This window comes from Austrofundulus limnaeus, unplaced genomic scaffold (genome assembly GCF_001266775.1).
Source record: "Austrofundulus limnaeus strain Quisiro unplaced genomic scaffold, Austrofundulus_limnaeus-1.0 Scaffold746, whole genome shotgun sequence".
Classification (NCBI taxonomy): Eukaryota; Metazoa; Chordata; class Actinopteri; order Cyprinodontiformes; family Rivulidae; genus Austrofundulus; species Austrofundulus limnaeus.
Window position 1 is genome coordinate 151718 of NW_013953148.1, and position 6187 is coordinate 157904.

Genomic DNA, 6187 nt, shown 5'->3' on the forward strand with positions numbered 1-6187 from the left:
TTACAAAAGTGTACAAAAAATAAAAGAAAATAAAGGTTTAATTCCTTCTTGAGCAACAATTCTTACATTCTGCCCATACATACGCCAACAAATTAACCTTTATTTTTCTCTTAAATATACACATTGATCTGGCATTTTAAATGTCATCTTCCAAATTATTCCATAATTAAMTTAGTTTTTTTCTGCTCTGATCTAATTTTTTTGCGTGGTCAGGTTGTAATATAAAAGCAGCCACCATCAGAATGAAAACAAACTATGGCCCTACAATGACCCACATGCCAGGGGCGGAGCCAGGGGGTGGCCAGATGGCCACCATAGAAAAAGGCCACACCCACTGTCACTTTGCCAGCAAGCTATTGGCAAAGCTATTTCTATACGCAGTGTTCATTTCAGCTGCACTGCTCAAATAAATGATTCTTATTTATTTTTTTATTTTTTGTAGATATGTGAAAGGGTATATTGAGTTATATAGATTCAATGATTTGACATGTCTGGAATAAATCATTAAATCAAATTAAAATAAATCAATTTTCATGATGTAACTCTACATGCTAGGCACTGCTTTTTGAGCACACACACAAAACCACTAAATTTCCGTACGGGGGGTGGAGGAGAGGTAAGAACTGACCTGGACCAAAGGTCCAGAGAACAACAACAGCTGCTGAAGCTGTAACATCGCTCCCCACCTTCTCTAGTCAAGCTGGTGCAATTTATTTTGTGTGTCTTCCTCTGGCCTTATAAAATACTTGCTATCACCCACACGCTGCTTACAAATTTTAAGAAATTTATGTAGTGTAATAAAAAAAACCTCTCTGCAAACCTAAGGTTTGGCATGATGTCCTGAGGGTGTCCTGATGTGTACCCAGCTGAAAAGCGGCATCAGAAAAKCAAAGATGCTCGTTTTACTAAAGGCCTGTTCACATGGTCTCATGCCCCAGAGGTCATGAGACCATGTACCTGACAATTACCTGATGCAAGATTTCATGCCCCCCATASGGTTGGGCAATATTGGCAAAAAGATTAATTGTGGTATTTAGCCRATRACAATTMATTTGATGATTAATCCCCTGGAGTACCCCTTAAGTCCTAGTCACATGACCAATTTAGTGGGAAAGATTTGCTYTTTRSAAAAATCTCCAGTCTGCCTGGTGGCATTAATCGTATTAATCGTCAAGTGCAAAAAATAATTGATTAATGTTTTTCTGACGATTAATTGCACATGCCCAACCCTACTCCCTACACTACTGAGTAGGAGAGAGAGACAGAAAACAAGGAGGCAAACAGAAATTATCGGCCTCATTTGGATTTATTGTGTGTTTAATTGATTAATTACTCATTGCGACAGACCTGGACACGCACTTCTATGAMTGACCAAAAAAAGTGGTCTCTGAAATAACTTGAAACTGACAAAAGAAATTAATAAAAATTGACAAAAAAATGAACAAATGCAAATCAGACACTGGTTCAGAAATGTGGTTCAGCAGAATTATTTTAAAAAGCGAACTAGTGAAACTGGCTTGGACATAAATGATGGTGCTTCTAAAAAAGATGGAAAATAATTTGAGCTAAGATTTGTGTGTACTTTTGTCAGTTTTAAGTTTTACAGTGGGTCATTAACATTAACAGTTTTCATCCATTTTGTCCATGGATGKAAATGAGAGAATGACCAAGAAACACAATCAGATCCTCAGCAGTCTTACTCTGCCACTGCCACGTGCATACAAGTCAAGTTGTATGGATTGTCCGTAAATGGCACAGGCTTTCCCCAATTTCACAGGTATAGTGATGTGTAGAGAAATTGCCTGGATTTTTTTTTTTTTTCAAAAAAAGCTTCAAATTTATTTGATGTCTCAGAGCCAATAGGGCATATAAACAGACAAAAAAAAAACAATAAATAAAAATAAATAATTATCTCCAAACCCGCTCCACCTCCAGAGATAAGTTCATCACTTGTCCACATCCACCTTTCCCTGCTCCTCTGCTGGTGAAGTCATCTCTGCCCTACGTTCTTTCCCCATTGCTGACAGWTCGCTTGCAGGGGGGAAAAAGTTTAAATGGGGGGGAAAAAAATCTGATTTTTCACATTCAGTCAAAAATAATTCAGTATTGGTCGCATATGGGCAAAAAAAGAAAAGAAAATCAGTTTTGGGTCACTTTTRCCTGCATGGTAAACCTAGTCTGTTGGTTCAAAAAGTCAATCAATTGCAGATATTTACCCACTGAGTTTAAAATTTGTCCTGTGGTTTGTGTAAAATTTGGTTACCAAATTAGACTCAGGCAAATCATATCATCCACCATGTCCTTTCAGTAGCGAGACACAAAAAAACCACCAGTTGCCACAAACTTTGTAAAAAAAAAAACAGATTTCTCTCTGCTCATGTTGCATAATATTTGCATACCTCGGGAAATGTGGCCACAAGCAGGTGGTTTAACAAGCAAATCAGCTAAATTTGTTAGACATATTTTCTCCTCTACAGTCTAGTTTTGTTTAGTTTTGCATAATATTCAGATTGGAAAGTACGCTATGTGGTGCTGCACAATTTCCAGTTTCTTGTTTGAGTTTCTATTTATTTGTGATATATGTCCATGTGGTTTTTCACTTGACATTAATGCATTTTGTAGTTAAAACTATACTAGAGACAATAAAAAGGAAAATCATGCTGTTTTAATGGTTGCCCTTTTCCTTTAGTAGCATTGTTGTTTCTTTGTTTTTCCATTTATTAAAAGGTACACATTTTCTGGTGAACATCATAAATCACTTGCAGTGGTTTTTGTAACGTTGACTTGTAGCCTACCCACTCATTTATTGCTTGACCCCATGACAGGCGATTAAGTAAAATATCTCACAAACCTGTGGATAAATTTTAATGAAACGTTTAGATAAAATCGCTGGTTGTGCCAACTGAATTGGGAGTCAGGTCTGGAGGTCTGCCACAGTTAACCAACCCAAAAATGGCTATAACTCATTAACTTTAAACATAATGAGTTAAATTCTAGTGCGGTTGTAGCTTTGAAYCATTGCAATCACAGCGTAACTGGAAGCTCCAGATTTTTATAGCCTAATGGCCRTCAAATCCGATTTTCATAATTTTATTTATTATTATTATTTTAGGGCTGAAAGTAATTCAAAGGTTTAAATTTAAGATGGAATGATTAATTGGTTGACCAGTTTCAGTCAGACATTGGCCATAGGTGCACAGTAAAACACTTAAGAAAAATTAAGATTGTTGGGAAATAAACATATTTACTAAAAAATAAAAATCTGTGTTATGTCGACTTTCGACATTAGCCTTAAATAAAAAAGACACTCATATTGGTTGTCCTTTAGTTGAAATTTGGTTAAGATCAAAGCCAGGATTACTGGGTGCGTGCTTAGGGATGAGGAGAAAAGTAAAGTTTTAAATGTATCACGCCATGGATAAAATCTAATTTTTAATGTTAGAAATTAATACTAAAATCAATTATGAGGAGCATGAAAGACGGAGATCAGAAGTGTAAAGTCTGAACAATCAGATAATAAACACACAAGATGGCCTAACATGGCGTATGACTGGGAGGATACAAAATTAAAGGGAAGAGGCAGGATGCATCAAGATGATTTAAAGCAGAGATTCTTAATCYATGGGCCGTGGCCCAATTGTGGGCTGCAAGCGCCACCTTGAGGGCCTCAAAAGAACAACAGTTTTTAACTTTGGGCCGCAGGCCGTGGGACCACACTGATTTTTAAAAAGTTGCAATACACTTTCTCACCACTAGTAGCAGTAGTGCACCACTCAGTTGTTCAACAACATTTTTAATATGTAGAAGAAGAACCTTAGAAACCTGCTGAGAATGGAAACTTATTTTAAATGAAAAGTAGAAGCAAAAATGTATGGAGGCCAAAAATAAATAAAATAAAATAAGACCAAAGTTTGTCACTAATATGAAGAGCAGCTTCTGGTTTCAAAAGGCATTATTTTCATTTGTACTTGATCAAATTTATTTTTAAGTTGTCTTTTGTATTTGAAACATTTAAACATTTTTAATTTATTTATTTTATGTCCACAGTTTTATTTATTGAATTGTCTATTTTTGTTATTGTTTATGTTAAAATTATATATATTTGGTGCTGATAAGCCTGAGTGGTCTGTTGACTGACTGGTGTATTTGTTCAAATAATTGTTATGGGCAGGTTACAATATAAAAATGTTTGTCATGATCATGTCTTGTGATTATTTGACAGGAGTTTTACTTTTAAACTGTAAATGTATTTAATTTAGTTATGTTAGTTATGACAGTTTAGTTATGATGTAAATACAATAAAAATTAAACCAAGATTTAGAATAATTATCATTTTGATCTGTACATTGATAATGTGTGACTGGGCCTCGTGTCACTTTATGTTCAAYAAATTGGGCCCTGAGGTCAAAAAGGTTAAGAACCCCTGCCTTAAAGGAAGCATTTTCTCCTGAATCGTAATGWTTTGTCATTGTAATTTGTATAAATCTGTATGTTTCTAGTGTCAACAATTGTGTCTATAAAGGAACATTTCAACAAATATCTCTTTTATTCACCAAATTAACTAGCAAAACCAAATGGACACCCAATTCTAAATATATGAAAAACTGGGATAAAGTTTCAAAGGAACCAGGTGACCCTGAGTTACCGGTAACAAAATGTAAATCTTCAAAAAGTTATCTTTTTATGGATTTACTTATTGGCCACCATATTTTTTTCTATTATGCTAATTATTGAGCATCTTTTATTTGGCTCAAAACCCAAATTTGGCCCTTTTTTCTTTTCTTTGTGGCAGAAACTCCTGAGTTTGGCTTTGGTACGCAATAAAATGGGTCTTAACAAAAAGTGTTTTTTTTAAATAATAATAAAAATGATTCACCTGGACATATTCTCTGAGAAGCCCATTCAGTGATGTTGAATTAAAATAAACATTAATGCGTGGCCACAAAATAATTATCATTTGATCTGGCTGTTCAAAATTATRTCGTGGCCACAAGACAGTTATTGTCACCGGACAGGGTCTGTAATTTTCTGATGTATCAACATAGTAAGAAATCACAAACAATTTTAGACGATGTACAACTATACAGTACCTATTTTCCACAATACCTTGTTCTACTGAGGTAAATAATGTGTTTCATCAAAGTTGTTTTTCTCTCTCTAATTAATTACAGTGCAACCATTGGACTGGTAAATATAGGGTTCCCAGGAACACGGGTATTGGGAAATGGGGATAACGACAACAAACATGGASAAATTATCATTTAATCTTTTTATAAAAATAAATGAAACTATTCGTTTGGATTTTGCTCCTTCCAGTCTTTCCTGCAGGTTTTTTCAGGAAAAGAAAACTATTTTTTCTCTAATGAATTTTTTTTGTTTCCCCTTTTTGTAGTTTTTGAAGCTACTTTTTTCAGCACCAGCAAATCGTAAGTCCGCTGTTTTTAGATTATTTCCCCTCCATCTTGGCTTTTGCATCATTTTTAATATTCCACTTTTCACCCCCTTTGTAMCTTGACACATTTGGTTCTCTTTTTGTGTTCAAGTAGCATGTAGTGGATTTTTTTTCTTTCTTTCTGTAAAGTAGAAAATAGCTTTCTAATTTTCTGTAACAATTCACCTTTATGACCCTTCGAACGAGCTACATTTCCCTGATTAGAGCAGTCAAACAAAAGAAATCACTTTTAGCTTTTCTTTTTATGCTTCTTAATATCAGGGTTTTTAGGTTCAAAAGCCAAATTAAACCAGTTATGTTATTCTATTTGTTTGTGTGATTGTGCATGTCAGTTCTAGCTCATTAATTACATTAACAGTTATTTGCCTTTTAAAGGAAAAATTTTTTAATCTCAGTTAACATCTTAACCAGCATGATAAGAAATTAATCATTTTTAGCTTTTTTTTATTTTTTACTGTATGTACTTATCAGAACTKTCCCTCACCAAACATCATTATAAAAGCTAAATAGGTAAAATAATCTTAAAATTCTACTATCGTTAACAGTTTTTGCAACATTTTCACATCCTGAATCTGCATATTATATAAAAACAGATGTGGCACATCTGTGTCCGCTGCCCCCCTCAAAGCCAACATTGATGTCCTGAGAGCAGCAGCGGAGGCGGTGTCCTTTACAGGCTTAAGCACTAACACACACACAGACACACACACACACACACACACACACACACACACA

General features: G+C 34.7%; 1 protein-coding gene across 4 annotated transcripts in view; it reads left to right on the plus strand.

The window, feature by feature from the left end:
- LOC106532296 (heterogeneous nuclear ribonucleoprotein C) overlaps positions 1-6187 on the plus strand; it is a 27234-nt gene that overhangs the window by 1211 nt on the left and 19836 nt on the right. For 3 of the 4 annotated variants that reach the window (XM_014028324.1, XM_014028321.1, XM_014028323.1), the window contains exon 2: positions 5393-5426. The exons of the other annotated variant lie outside the window; for it this stretch is intronic. The gene's annotated coding sequence lies outside the window, so the exon portion shown is untranslated. The remainder of the gene's footprint in view (positions 1-5392; positions 5427-6187) is intronic. 4 annotated transcript variants of the gene reach the window in all.